At 36.0% G+C, this 15,242-nt stretch overlaps 3 non-coding genes across 3 annotated transcripts; all 3 read left to right on the top strand.

Annotated features, from left to right (window-relative positions):
- The first annotated feature begins 9,408 nt into the window (after window positions 1-9,408).
- Window positions 9,409-9,482, top strand: TRNAS-ACU (transfer RNA serine (anticodon ACU)). Its single transcript has one exon. It is a non-coding gene; the product is annotated as a tRNA-Ser (tRNA).
- Window positions 9,483-10,573: 1,091 nt separating this feature from the next.
- Window positions 10,574-10,647, top strand: TRNAS-ACU (transfer RNA serine (anticodon ACU)). The gene has a single exon. It is a non-coding gene; the product is annotated as a tRNA-Ser (tRNA).
- Window positions 10,648-11,744: 1,097 nt separating this feature from the next.
- On the top strand, window positions 11,745-11,818 carry TRNAS-ACU (transfer RNA serine (anticodon ACU)). The gene has a single exon. It is a non-coding gene; the product is annotated as a tRNA-Ser (tRNA).
- Window positions 11,819-15,242: the final 3,424 nt, after the last annotated feature.

Consider the following 15,242-nt stretch of genomic DNA (forward strand, 5'->3'; position numbering starts at 1 on the left):
AAGAAAGAAAAAAAAACCACGGGTAGGTGGTATACAATTATGGACGGACTGCCCAGTGCCGACACAGAGGTAGCTACAGCCGTGGACTACCGTACTGTACTGTGTCTGCTGCTAATATAGACTGGTTGATAAAGAGATGTAGTAGTAGTATGTATGTATAAAGAAGAAAGAAAAAAAAACCATGGGTAGGTGGTATACAATTATGGACGGACTGCCCAGTGCCGACACAGAGGTAGCTACAGCCGTGGACTACCGTACTGTACTGTGTCTGCTGCTAATATAGACTGGTTGATAAAGAGATGTAGTAGTAGTAGTATGTATGTATAATATAAAGAAGAAAGAAAAAAAAACCACGGGTAGGTGGTATACAATTATGGACGGACTGCCCAGTGCCGACACTGAGGTAGCTACAGCCGTGGACTACCGTACTGTACTGTGTCTGCTGCTAATATAGACTGGTTGATAAAGAGATGTAGTAGTAGTATGTATGTATAAAGAAGAAAGAAAAAAAAACCACGGGTAGGTGGTATACAATTATGGACGGACTGCCCAGTGCCGACACAGAGGTAGCTACAGCCGTGGACTACCGTACTGTACTGTGTCTGCTGCTAATATAGACTGGTTGATAAAGAGATGTAGTAGTAGTATGTATGTATAAAGAAGAAAGAAAAAAAAACCACGGGTAGGTGGTATACAATTATGGACGGACTGCCGAGTGCCGACACAGAGGTAGCTACAGCCGTGAACTACCGTACTGTGTCTGCTGCGACTGGATGATAAATAATTATATAAAAAATATATATATATCACTACTGCAGCCGGACAGGTATATATTATATAATGACGGACCTGCTGGACACTGTCTGTCAGCAGAATGAGTTTTTTATAGAATAAAAAAAAAAACACCACACAAGTGAAGTCACACGACGAGTGTTTAACTTTTTCAGGCAATCACAATATAGTATTCTATACTACTAACTATACTGGTGGTCAGTGTGGTCAGGTGGTCACTGGTCAGTCACACTGGCAGTGGCACTCCTGCAGCAAAAGTGTGCACTGTTTAATTTTAATAATAATATGTACTCCTGGCTCCTGCTATAACCTATAACTGGCACTGCAGTGCTCCCCAGTCTCCCCCACAATTATAAGATGTGTGAGCTGAGCACAGTCAGATACGAGTGTTTAACTTTTTCAGGCAATCACAATATAGTATACTATACTACTAACTATACTGGTGGTCAGTGTGGTCAGGTCACTGGTCAGTCACACTGGCAGTGGCACTCCTGCAGCAAAAGTGTGCACTGTTTAATTTTAATAATAATATGTACTCCTGGCTCCTGCTATAACCTATAACTGGCACTGCAGTGCTCCCCAGTCTCCCCCACAATTATAAGATGTGTGAGCTGAGCACAGTCAGATATATACATAGATGATGCAGCACACTGGGCTGAGCAGTGCACACAGATATGGTATGTGACTGAGTCACTGTGTATCGTTTTTTTCAGGCAGAGAACGGATATATTAAATAAAACTGCACTGTCTGGTGTTCACTGTGGTCAGTCACTAGAAAACTCTGCACTCTCTACAGTTCTACAGTACTCCTAAGCTCCAGTAAATCAGGTCAATCTCTCTCTCTCTTCTAATCTAAATGGAGAGGACGCCAGCCACGTCCTCTCCCTATCAATCTCAATGCACGTGTGAAAATGGCGGCGACGCGCGGCTCCTTATATAGAATCCGAGTCTCGCGAGAATCCGACAGCGTCATGATGACGTTCGGGCGCGCTCGGGTTAACCGAGCAAGGCGGGAAGATCCGAGTCGCTCGGACCCGTGAAAAAAAACATGAAGTTCGTGCGGGTTCGGATTCAGAGAAACCGAACCCGCTCATCTCTAATATCTACACGGTATAGCCCTGAATTTTCCAATGCGTAGCTCTTTGCAAAAGAGAGATATTGGCAAGGAAAAGCTGTCTTGTACCTTTGCATTTTTCTCGCAAACGAAGGACACTAGAAAGAAAATTTTAAAGCCTCCTGTTAGGCCATCATTTACACGGCATAGCCCTGAATTTTCCAATGCGCAGCTCTTTGCAAAAGAGAGATATTGGCAAGGAAAAGCTGTCTTGTACCTTTGCATTTTTCTCCCAAACGAAGGACACTAGAAAGAAAATTTTAAAGCCTCCTGTTAGGCCATCATCTACATTGCTGTACTCTGCTGCACATGTAAGTGCAAGAGATCCTGAAGCACTCACTCATCATGGGAAAGTACCAATGTGTTTCTTCGTTGGTTGATGGAAGAAACATTTTACAAAAACTCTCCAGATTATTGACTTTTTAAAGTTTTTCTAGGAAACGTTTTAGATGAATGCTTATTAGCCTTTGTCAGTATGGACTTTTGCAAAGTGTCTCTGTGGCGCAATCAGTTAGTGTGCACGGCTATTAACCAAAAGGTTGGTGGTTCAATCCCACCCAGGGACGTAATTGACCTTGTTATCAGATTTTGGTGATCTTTAAGTAGACAAGTCAAAATTTCAAACGCCCTGTTCTGGTGTAGGGTACCTGGCCTTCTCTGATGTAATCAGAGTTAGATTTGATTCAGTGATTTTATAAAAACAGCTAGGAAGCACAATTTAGCAGTGGGTTGCAGAGAAAAAGAAATATGCTGGCAAAAAAAATCCAATTGAGTGATTAAACAGCTCTTAATTTGCTGGCTTTATTTTTATGCTAACAAATTTGTTCTCTGAAAAGTGTCCACAAAGCCAAGTCTCTGATTAACACCTTTGTAAGGATGGTTTTTCACCTATTATAAAATTAAACTTGCTTCATTGGAAAGGCAGCAAGATGCATCCTCATTTCAATGTCTACTGAAATAATACAGGTTGACACCAGGAAACATTAACGCCACTGCATCCTTGCTGCTTTCTCATGTGGAAGTCTGTTTAATGTGAAAACAAGGTGATATCTAATTAGCACACAGGTAAGGAATTAAGAAAATCTTTATTTAAGGGTGAAAATGTTTCTCACAAAATCGTTGCCCCAATGCATCATTGAAATTCAAGCTGGAAAGATGATTTTAATATATCACTTGTACATTTTGTATTGCTCTTCTGGTGACAATGTAGTTTGTTTTTGTCAATTACCATTTTAATAATAGGGTAAAGAAAATTAAGTGGATTTTTAAAAGAAAACAATACTTTCAATATACTATTAAAACAAATTAAAATGGTAAAAGTTATTGTACTTTAATGAAAAATAAAAGAGCAAAAATATCAATCCCAGTTTTGGATTACTTTAATTAACAAAAAAAATGCATATAGCAGAGGATAGTTTTAATCTGCCTACCTCTGGGTTATGGGCCCAGCATGCTTCCATTGCAGTACTCTGCTGCACATGTAAGTGCAAGAGATCCTGAAGCACTCACTCATCATGGGAAAGTACCAATGTGTTTCTTCGTTGGTGGATGGAAGAAACATCTTACAAAAACTCTCCAGATTATTGACTTTTTAAAGTTTTTCTAGGAAACGTTTTAGATGAATGCTTATTAGCCTTGGTCAGTATGTACTTTTGCAAAGTGTCTCTGTGGCGCAATCAGTTAGTGTGTACGGCTATAAACCAAAAGGTTGGTGGTTCAATCCCACCCAGGGACGTAATTGACCTTGTTATCAGATTTTGGTGATCTTTAAGTAGACAAGTCAAAATTTCAAACCCCCTCTTATGGTGTAGGGTACCTGGCCTTCTCTGATGTAATCAGAGTTAGATTTGATTCAGTGATTTTATAAAAACAGCTAGGAAGCACAATTTAGCAGTGAGTTGCAGAGAAAAAGAAATATGCTGGCAAAAAAATCCAATTGAGTGATTAAACAGCTCTTAATTTTCTGGCTTTATTTTTATGCTAACAAATTTGTTCTCTGAAAAGTGTCGACAAAGCCAAGTCTCTGATTAACACCTTTGTAGGGATGGTTTTTCACCTATTACTAAATTAAACTTGCTTCATTGGAAAGGCAGCAAGATGCATCCTCATTTCAATGTCTACTGAAATAATACGGGTTGATACCAGGAAACATTAATGCCACTGCATCCTTGCTGATTTCTCATGTGGAAGTCTGTTTAATGTGAAAACAAGGTGATATCTAATTAGCACACAGGTAAGGAATTAAGAAAATCTTTATTTAAGGGTGAAGATGTTTCTCACAAAATCGTTGCCCCAATGCATCATTGAAATTCAAGCTGGAAAGATGATTTTAATATATCACTTGTACATTTTGTATTGCTCTTCTGGTGACAATGTAGTTTGTTTTTGTCAATTACCATTTTAATAATAGGGTAAAGAAAATTAAGTGGCTTTTTAAAAGAAAACAATACTTTCAATATACTATTAAAACAAATTAAAATGGTAAAAGTTATTGTACTTTAATGAAAAATAAAAGAGCAAAAATATCAATCCCAGTTTTGGATTACTTTAATTAACAAAAAAAAATGCATATAGCAGAGGATAGTTTTAATCTGCCTACCTCTGGGTTATGGGCCCAGCATGCTTCCATTGCAGTACTCTGCTGCACATGTAAGTGCAAGAGATCCTGAAGCACTCACTCATCATGGGAAAGTACCAATGTGTTTCTTCGTTGGTGGATGGAAGAAACATCTTACAAAAACTCTCCAGATTACTGACTTTTTAAAGTTTTTCTAGGAAACGTTTTAGATGAATGCTTATTAGCCTTTGTCAGTATCCACTTTTGCAAAGTGTCTCTGTGGTGCAATCAGTTATTGTGTTTGGCTACTAACCGAAAGGTTGGTGGTTCAATCCCACCCAGGGATGTAAGTGACCTTGTGATCAGGTTTTGGTGATCTTTAAGTGGACAAGTCAAAATTTCAAACCCCCTCTTATGATGTAGGGTACCTGGCCTTCTCTGATGTAATCAGAGTTAGATTTGATTAAGTGATTTTATAAAAAACAGCTAGGAAGCACAATTTAGCAGTGGGTTGCAGAGAAAAAAAATATGCTGGCAGAAAAATCCAATTGAGTGATTAAACAGCTCTTCATTTTCTGGCTTTATTTTTATGCTAACAAATTTGTTCTCTGAAAAGTGTCCACAAAGCCAAGTCTCTGATGAACACCTATGTAAGGATGTTTTTTCACCTATTACTAAATTAAACTTGCTTCATTGGAAAGGCAGCAAGATGCATCCTCATTTCAATTTCTACTGAAATAATACAGGTTGACACCTGGAAACATTAACGCCACTGCATCCTTGCTGCTTTCTCAAGTAGAAGTCTGTTTAATGTGAAAACAAGGTGATATCTAATTAGCACACAGGTAAGGAATTCAGAAAATCTTTATTTAAGGGTGAAGATGTTTCTCACAAAATCGTTGCCCCAATGCATCATTGAAATTCAAGCTGGAAAGATGATTTTAATATATCACTTGTACATTTTGTATTGCTCTTCTGGTGACAATGTAGTTTGTTTTTGTCAATTACCATTTTAATAATAGGGTAAAGAAAATTAAGTGGATTTTTGAAAGAAAACAATACTGTCAATATACTATTAAAACAAATTAAAATGGTAAAAGTTATTGTACTTTAAGTAAACATAAAATAGCTAACATATCAATCCCAGTTTTGGATTACTTTAATTAACAAAAAAAATGCATATAGCAGAGGATAGTTTCAATCTGCCTACCTCTGGGTAATGGGCCCAGCATGCTTCCATTGCAGTACTCTGCTGCACATGTAAGTGCAAGAGATCCTGAAGCACTCACTCATCATGGGAAAGTACCAATGTGTTTCTTCGTTGGTTGATTTAAGAAAATTCTTACAAAAACTCTCCAGATTATTGACTTTTTAAAGTTTTTCTAGGAAACGTTCTAGATGAATGCTTATTAGCCTTTGTCAGGATGTACTTTTTGCAAAGTGTCTCTGTGGCGCAATCGGTTAGTGTGTCTGGCTACTAACCAAAAAGTTGGTGGTTCAATCCCACGCAGGGACATAATTGACCTTGTGATCAGGTTTTGGTGATCTTTAAGTAGACAAGTCAAAATTTCAAACCCCATTTTATGGTGTAGGGTACCTGGCCTTCTCTGATGTAATCAGAGTTAGATTTGATTCAGTGATTTTATAAAAAAACAGCTAGGAAGCACAATTTAGCAATGGGTTGCAGAGAAAAAAAATATGCTGGCAGAAAAATCCAATTGAGTGATTAAACAGCTCTTCATTTTCTGCCTTTATTTTTATGCTAACAAATTTGTTCTCTAAAAGTGTCCACAAAGCCAAGTCTCTGATTAACACCTTTGTAGGGATGGTTTTTCACCTATAACTAAATTAAACTTGCTTCATTGGAAAGGCAGCAAGATGCATCCTCATTTCAATGTCTACTGAAATAATACAGGTTGACACCAGGAAACATAAAACGCCACTGCATCCTTGCTGCTTTCTCATGTAGAAGTCTGTTTAATGTGAAAACAAGGTGATATCTAATTAGCACACAGGTAAGGAATTAAGAAAATCTTTATTTAAGGGTGAAGATGTTTCTCACAAAATCGTTGCCCCAATGCATCATTGAAATTCAAGCTGGAAAGATGATTTTAATATATCACTTGTACATTTTGTATTGCTCTTCTGGTGACAATGTAGTTTGTTTTTGTCAATTACCCTTTTAATAATAGGGTAAAGAAAATTAAGTGGATTTTTTAAAGAAAACTATACTGTCAATACACTATTAAAACAAATTAAAATGGTAAAAGTTATTGTACTTTAAGTAAAAATAAAAGAGCTAAAATATCAATCCCAGTTTTGGATTACTTTAATAAAAAAAAATGCATATAGCAGAGGATAGTTTTAATCTGCCTACCTCTGGGTTATGGGCCCAGCATGCTTCCATTGCAGTACTCTGCTGCACATGTAAGTGCAAGAGATCCTGAAGCACTCACTCATCATGGGAAAGTACCAATGTGTTTCTTCGTTGGTTGATCTAAGAAACATCTTACAAAAACTCTCCAGATTATTGACTTTTTAAAGTTTTTCTAGGAAACGTTCTAGATGAATGCTTATTAGCCTTTGTCAGTATCCACTTTTGCAAAGTGTCTCTGTGGTGCAATCAGTTAGTGTGTTTGGCTACTAACCAAAAGGTTGGTGGTTTAATCCCACCCAGGGACATAATTGACCTTGTTATCAGATTTTGGTGATCTTTAAGTAGACAAGTCAAAATTTCAAACCCCCTCTTATGGTGTAGAGTACCTGGCCTTCTCTGATGTAATCAGAGTTAGATTTGATTCAGTGATTTTATAAAAACAGCTAGGAAGCACAATTTAGCAGTGAGTTGCAGAGAAAAAGAAATATGCTGGCAAAAAAATCCAATTGAGTGATTAAACAGCTCTTAATTTTCTGGCTTTATTTTTATGCTAACAAATTTGTTCTCTGAAAAGTGTCGACAAAGCCAAGTCTCTGATTAACACCTTTGTAGGGATGGTTTTTCACCTATTACTAAATTAAACTTGCTTCATTGGAAAGGCAGCAAGATGCATCCTCATTTCAATGTCTACTGAAATAATACGGGTTGATACCAGGAAACATTAATGCCACTGCATCCTTGCTGATTTCTCATGTGGAAGTCTGTTTAATGTGAAAACAAGGTGATATCTAATTAGCACACAGGTAAGGAATTAAGAAAATCTTTATTTAAGGGTGAAGATGTTTCTCACAAAATCGTTGCCCCAATGCATCATTGAAATTCAAGCTGGAAAGATGATTTTAATATATCACTTGTACATTTTGTATTGCTCTTCTGGTGACAATGTAGTTTGTTTTTGTCAATTACCATTTTAATAATAGGGTAAAGAAAATTAAGTGGCTTTTTAAAAGAAAACAATACTTTCAATATACTATTAAAACAAATTAAAATGGTAAAAGTTATTGTACTTTAATGAAAAATAAAAGAGCAAAAATATCAATCCCAGTATTGGATTACTTTAATTAACAAAAAAAATGCATATAGCAGAGGATAGTTTTAATCTGCCTACCTCTGGGTTATGGGCCCAGCATGCTTCCATTGCAGTACTCTGCTGCACATGTAAGTGCAAGAGATCCTGAAGCACTCACTCATCATGGGAAAGTACCAATGTGTTTCTTCGTTGGTGGATGGAAGAAACATCTTACAAAAACTCTCCAGATTACTGACTTTTTAAAGTTTTTCTAGGAAACGTTTTAGATGAATGCTTATTAGCCTTTGTCAGTATCCACTTTTGCAAAGTGTCTCTGTGGTGCAATCAGTTAGTGTGTTTGGCTACTAACCAAAAGGTTGGTGGTTCAATCCCACCCAGGGATGTAAGTGACCTTGTGACCAGGTTTTGGTGATCTTTAAGTGGACAAGTCAAAATTTCAAACCCCCTGTTATGATGTAGGGTACCTGGCCTTCTCTGATGTAATCAGAGTTAGATTTGATTAAGTGATTTTATAAAAAACAGCTAGGAAGCACAATTTAGCAGTCGGTTGTAGAGAAAAAAAATATGCTGGCAGAAAAATCCAATTGAGTGATTAAACAGCTCTTCATTTTCTGGCTTTATTTTTATGCTAACAAATTTGTTCTCTGAAAAGTGTCCACAAAGCCAAGTCTCTGATGAACACCTATGTAAGGATGGTTTTTCACCTATTACTAAATTAAACTTGCTTCATTGGAAAGGCAGCAAGATGCATCCTCATTTCAATGTCTACTGAAATAATACAGGTTGACACCAGGAAACATTAACGCCAATGCATCCTTGCTGCTTTCTCATGTGGAAGTCTGTTTAATGTGAAAACAAGGTGATATCTAATTAGCACACAGGTAAGGAATTAAGAAAATCTTTATTTAAGGGTGAAGATGTTTCTCACAAAATCGTTGCCCCAATGCATCATTGAAATTCAAGCTGGAAAGATGATTTTAATATATCACTTGTACATTTTGTATTGCTCTTCTGGTGACAATGTAGTTTGTTTTTGTCAATTACCATTTTAATAATAGGGTAAAGAAAATTAAGTGGATTTTTGAAAGAAAACAATACTGTCAATATACTATTAAAACAAATTAAAATGGTAAAAGTTATTGTACTTTAAGTAAACATAAAATAGCTAACATATCAATCCCAGTTTTGGATTACTTTAATTAACAAAAAAAATGCATATAGCAGAGGATAGTTTCAATCTGCCTACCTCTGGGTAATGGGCCCAGCATGCTTCCATTGCAGTACTCTGCTGCATATGTAAGTGCAAGAGATCCTGAAGCACTCACTCATCATGGGAAAGTACCAATGTGTTTCTTCGTTGGTTGATTTAAGAAAATTCTTACAAAAACTCTCCAGATTATTGACTTTTTAAAGTTTTTCTAGGAAACGTTCTAGATGAATGCTTATTAGCCTTTGTCAGTATGTAATTTTTGCAAAGTGTCTCTGTGGCGCAATCGGTTAGTGTGTCTGGCTACTAACCAAAAGGTTGGTGGTTCAATCCCACCCAGGGACATAATTGACCTTGTGATCAGGTTTTGGTGATCTTTAAGTAGACAAGTCAAAATTTCAAACCCCATTTTATGGTGTAGGGTACCTGGCCTTCTCTGATGTAATCAGAGTTAGATTTGATTCAGTGATTTTATAAAAAACAGCTAGGAAGCACAATTTAGCAATGGATTGCAGAGAAAAAAAATATGCTGGCAGAAAAATCCAATTGAGTGATTAAACAGCTCTTCATTTTCTGCCTTTATTTTTATGCTAACAAATTTGTTCTCTAAAAGTGTCCACAAAGCCAAGTCTCTGATTAACACCTTTGTAGGGATGGTTTTTCACCTATAACTAAATTAAACTTGCTTCATTGGAAAGGCAGCAAGATGCATCCTCATTTCAATGTCTACTGAAATAATACAGGTTGACACCAGGAAACATTAACGCCACTGCATCCTTGCTGCTTTCTCATGTAGAAGTCTGTTTAATGTGAAAACAAGGTGATATCTAATTAGCACACAGGTAAGGAATTAAGAAAATCTTTATTTAAGGGTGAAGATGTTTCTCACAAAATCGTTGCCCCAATGCATCATTGAAATTCAAGCTGGAAAGATGATTTTAATATATCACTTGTACATTTTGTATTGCTCTTCTGGTGACAATGTAGTTTGTTTTTGTCAATTACCCTTTTAATAATAGGGTAAAGAAAATTAAGTGGATTTTTTTAAGAAAACTATACTGTCAATACACTATTAAAACAAATTAAAATGGTAAAAGTTATTGTACTTTAAGTAAAAATAAAAGAGCTAAAATATCAATCCCAGTTTTGGATTACTTTAATAAAAAAAAAATGCATATAGCAGAGGATAGTTTTAATCTGCCTACCTCTGGGTTATGGGCCCAGCATGCTTCCATTGCAGTACTCTGCTGCACATGTAAGTGCAAGAGATCCTGAAGCACTCACTCATCATGGGAAAGTACCAATGTGTTTCTTCGTTGGTTGATCTAAGAAACATCTTACAAAAACTCTCCAGATTATTGACTTTTTAAAGTTTTTCTAGGAAACGTTCTAGATGAATGCTTATTAGCCTTTGTCAGTATCCACTTTTGCAAAGTGTCTCTGTGGTGCAATCAGTTAGTGTGTTTGGCTACTAACCAAAAGGTTGGTGGTTCAATCCCACCCAGGGACATAATTGACCTTGTGATCAGGTTTTGGTGATCTTTAAGTAGACAAGTCAAAATTTCAAACCCCCTTTTATGTTGTAGGGTACCTGGCCTTCTCTGATGTAATCAGAGTTAGATTTGATTCAGTGATTTTATAAAAAACAGCTAGGAAGCACAATTTAGCAGTGGGTTGCAGAGAAAAAGAAATATGCTGGCAAAAAAAATCCAATTGAGTGATTAAACAGCTCTTAATTTTATGGCTTTATTTTTATGCTAACAAATTTGTTCTCTGAAAAGTGTCCACAAAGCCAAGTCTCTGATTAACACCTTTGTATGGATGGTTTTTAACCTATTACTAAATTAAACTTGCTTCATTGGAAAGGCAGCAAGATGCATCCTCATTTCAATGTCTACTGAAATAATACAGGTTGACACCAGGAAACATTAACGCCACTGCATCCTTGCTGCTTTCTCATGTGGAAGTCTGTTTAATGTGAAAACAAGGTGATATCTAATTAGCACACAGGTAAGGAATTAAGAAAATCTTTATTTAAGGGTGAAAATGTTTCTCACAAAATCGTTGCCCCAATGCATCATTGAAATTCAAGCTGGAAAGATGATTTTAATATATCACTTGTACATTTTGTATTGCTCTTCTGGTGACAATGTAGTTTGTTTTTGTCAATTACCATTTTAATAATAGGGTAAAGAAAATTAAGTGGATTTTTGAAAGAAAACTATACTGTCAATATACTATTAAAACAAATTAAAATGGTAAAAGTTATTGTACTTTAAGTAAAAATAAAAGAGCAAAAATATCAATCCCAGTTTTGATTACTTAAATTAACAAAAAAAAATGCATATAGCAAAGGATAGTTTCAATCTGCCTACCTCTGGGTTATGGGCCCAGCATGCTTCCATTGCAGTACTCTGCTGCACATGTAAGTGCAAGAGATCCTGAAGCACTCACTCATCATGGGAAAGTACCAATGTGTTTCTTCGTTGGTTGATGGGAGAAACATCTTACAAAAACTCTCCAGATTATTGACTTTTTAAAGTTTTTCTAGGAAACGTTCTAGATGTATGCTTATTAGCCTTTGTCAGGATGTACTTTTTACAAAGTGTCTCTGTGGCGCAATCGGTTAGTGTGTCTGGCTACTAACCAAAAGGTTGGTGGTTCAATCCCACCCAGGGACGTAATTGACCTTGTTATCAGATTTTGGTGATCTTTAAGTAGACAAGTCAAAATTTCAAACCCCCTGTTATGGTGTAGGGTACCTGGCCTTCTCTGATGTAATCAGAGTTAGATTTGATTCAGTGATTTTATAAAAACAGATAGGAAGCACAATTTAGCAGTGGGTTGCAGAGAAAAAGAAATATGCTGGCAAAAAAAATCCAATTGAGTGATTAAACAGCTCTTCATTTTCTGGCTTTATTTTTATGCTAGCAAATTTGTTCTCTGAAAAGTGTCCACAAAGCCAAGTCTCTGATTAACACCTTTGTAGGGATCGTTTTTCACCTATTACTAAATTAAACTTGCTTCATTGGAAAGGCAGCAAGATGCATCCTCATTTCAATTTCTACTGAAATAATACAGGTTGACACCAGGAAACATTAACGCCACTGCATTCTTGCTGCTTTCTCATGTGGAAGTCTGTTTAATGTGAAAACAAGGTGATATCTAATTAGCACACAGGTAAGGAATTAAGAAAATCTTTATTTAAGGGTGAAGATGTTTCTCACAAAATCGTTGCCCCAATGCATCATTGAAATTCAAGCTGGAAAGATGATTTTAATATATCACTTGTACATTTTGTATTGCTCTTCTGGTGACAATGTAGTTTGTTTTTGTCAATTACCCTTTTAATAATAGGGTAAAGAAAATTAAGTGGATTTTTTAAAGAAAACTATACTGTCAATATACTATTCAAACAAATTAAAATGGTAAAAGTTATTGTACTTCGAGTAAAAATAAAAGAGCAAAAATATCAATCCCAGTTTTGATTACTTAAATTAACAAAAAAAATGCATATAGCAAAGGATAGTTTCAATCTGCCTACCTCTGGGTTATGGGCCCAGCATGCTTCCATTGCAGTACTCTGCTGCACATGTAAGTGCAAGAGATCCTGAAGCACTCACTCATCATGGGAAAGTACCAATGTGTTTCTTCATTGGTTGATGGAAGAAACATCTTACAAAAACTCTCCAGATTATTGACTCTTTAAAGATTTTCTAGGATACGTTCTAGATGTATGCTTATTAGACTTTGTCAGTATGGACTTTTTGCAAAGTGTCTCTGTGGCGCAATCGGTTAGTATGTCCGGCTACTATCAAAAAGGTTGGTGGTTCAATCCCAACCAGGGACATAATTGACCTTGTTATCAGATTTTGGTGATCTTTAAGTAGACAAGTCAAAATTTCAAACCCCCTGTTATGGTGTAGGGTACCTGGCCTTCTCTGATGTAATCAGAGTTAGATTTGATTCAGTGATTTTATAAAAACAGCTAGGAAGCACAATTTAGCAGTGGGTTGCAGAGAAAAAGAAATATGCTGGCAAAAAAAATCCAATTGAGTGATTAAACAGCTCTTCATTTTCTAGCTTTATTTTTATGCTAACAAATTTGTTCTTTGAAAAGTGTCCACAAAGCCAAGTCTCTGATTAACACCTTTGTAGGGATGGTTTTTCACCTATTACTAAATTAAACTTGCTTCATTGGAAAGGCAGCAAGATGCATCCTCATTTCAATGTCTACTGAAATAATACAGGTTGACACCAGGAAACATTAACGCCACTGTATCCTTGCTGCTTTCTCATGTGGAAGTCTGTTTAATGTGAAAACAAGGTGATATCTAATTAGCACACAGGTAAGGAATTAAGAAAATCTTTATTTAAGGGTGAAGATGTTTCTCACAAAATCGTTGCCCCAATGCATCATTGAAATTCAAGCTGGAAAGATGATTTTAATATATCACTTGTACATTTTGTATTGCTCTTCTGGTGACAATGTAGTTTGTTTTTGTCAATTACCATTTTAATAATAGGGTAAAGAAAATTAAGTGGATTTTTGAAAGAAAACAATACTGTCAATATACTATTAAAACAAATTAAAATGGTAAAAGTTATTGTACTTTAAGTAAAAATAAAAGAGCCAAAATATCAATCCCAGTTTTGGATTACTTTAACAAAAAAAAATGCATATAGCAGAGGATAGTTTCAATCTGCCTACCGTTGGGTTATGGGCCCAGCATGCTTCCATTGCTGTACTCTGCTGCACATGTAAGTGCAAGAGATCCTGAAGCACTCACTCATCATGGGAAAGTACCAATGTGTTTCTTCGTTGGTTGATGGAAGAAACATCTTACAAAAACTCTCCAGATTATTGACTTTTTAAAGTTTTTCTAGGAAACGTTTTAGATGAATGCTTATTAGCCTTTGTCAGTATGGACTTTTGCAAAGTGTCTCTGTGGCGCAATCAGTTAGTGTGCATGGCTATTAACCAAAAGGTTGGTGGTTCAATCCCACCCAGGGACGTATTTGACCTTGTTATCAGATTTTGGTGATCTTTAAGTAGACAAGTCAAAATTTCAAACCCCCTGTTCTGGTGTAGGGTACGTGGCCTTCTCTGATGGAGTTAGATTTGATTCAGTGATTTTAGAAAAACAGCTAGGAAGCACAATTTAGCAGTGGGTTGCAGAGAAAAAGAAATATGCTGGCAAAAAAAATCCAATTGAGTGATTAAACAGCTCTTAATTTTCTGGCTTTATTTTTATGCTAACAAATTTGTTCTCTGAAAAGTGTCCACAAAGCCAAGTCTCTGATTAACACCTTTGTAAGGATGGTTTTTAACCTATTACTAAATTAAACTTGCTTCATTGGAAAGGCAGCAAGATGCATCCTCATTTCAATGTCTACTGAAATAATACAGGTTGACACCAGGAAACATTAACGCCACTGCATCCTTGCTGCTTTCTCATGTGGAAGTCTGTTTAATGTGAAAACAAGGTGATATCTAATTAGCACACAGGTAAGGAATTAAGAAAATCTTTATTTAAGGGTGAAAATGTTTCTCACAAAATCGTTGCCCCAATGCATCATTGAAATTCAAGCTGGAAAGATGATTTTAATATATCACTTGTACATTTTGTATTGCTCTTCTGGTGACAATGTAGTTTGTTTTTGTCAATTACCATTTTAATAATAGGGTAAAAAAAATTAAGTGGATTTTTGAAAGAAAACAATACTGTCAATATACTATTAAAACAAATTAAAATGGTAAAAGTTATTGTACTGTAAGTAAAAATAAAAGAGCCAACATATCAATCCCAGTTTTGGATTACTTTAATTAAAAAAAAAATGCATATAGCAGAGGATAGTTTCAATCTGCCTACCTCTGGGTTATGTGCCCAGCATGCTTCCATTGCTATACTCTGCTGCACATGTAAGTGCAATAGATCCTGAAGCACTCACTCATCCTGGGAAAGTACCAATGTGTTTCTTCGTTGGTTGATGGAAGAAACATCTTACAAAAACTCTCCAGATTATTGACTTTTTAAAGTTTTTCTAGGAAACGTTTTAGATGAATGCTTATTAGCCTTTGTCAGTATGTACTTTTGCAAAGTG

This window comes from Pseudophryne corroboree, unplaced genomic scaffold (genome assembly GCF_028390025.1).
Source record: "Pseudophryne corroboree isolate aPseCor3 unplaced genomic scaffold, aPseCor3.hap2 scaffold_918, whole genome shotgun sequence".
In the NCBI taxonomy this organism is placed as follows: domain Eukaryota; kingdom Metazoa; phylum Chordata; class Amphibia; order Anura; family Myobatrachidae; genus Pseudophryne; species Pseudophryne corroboree.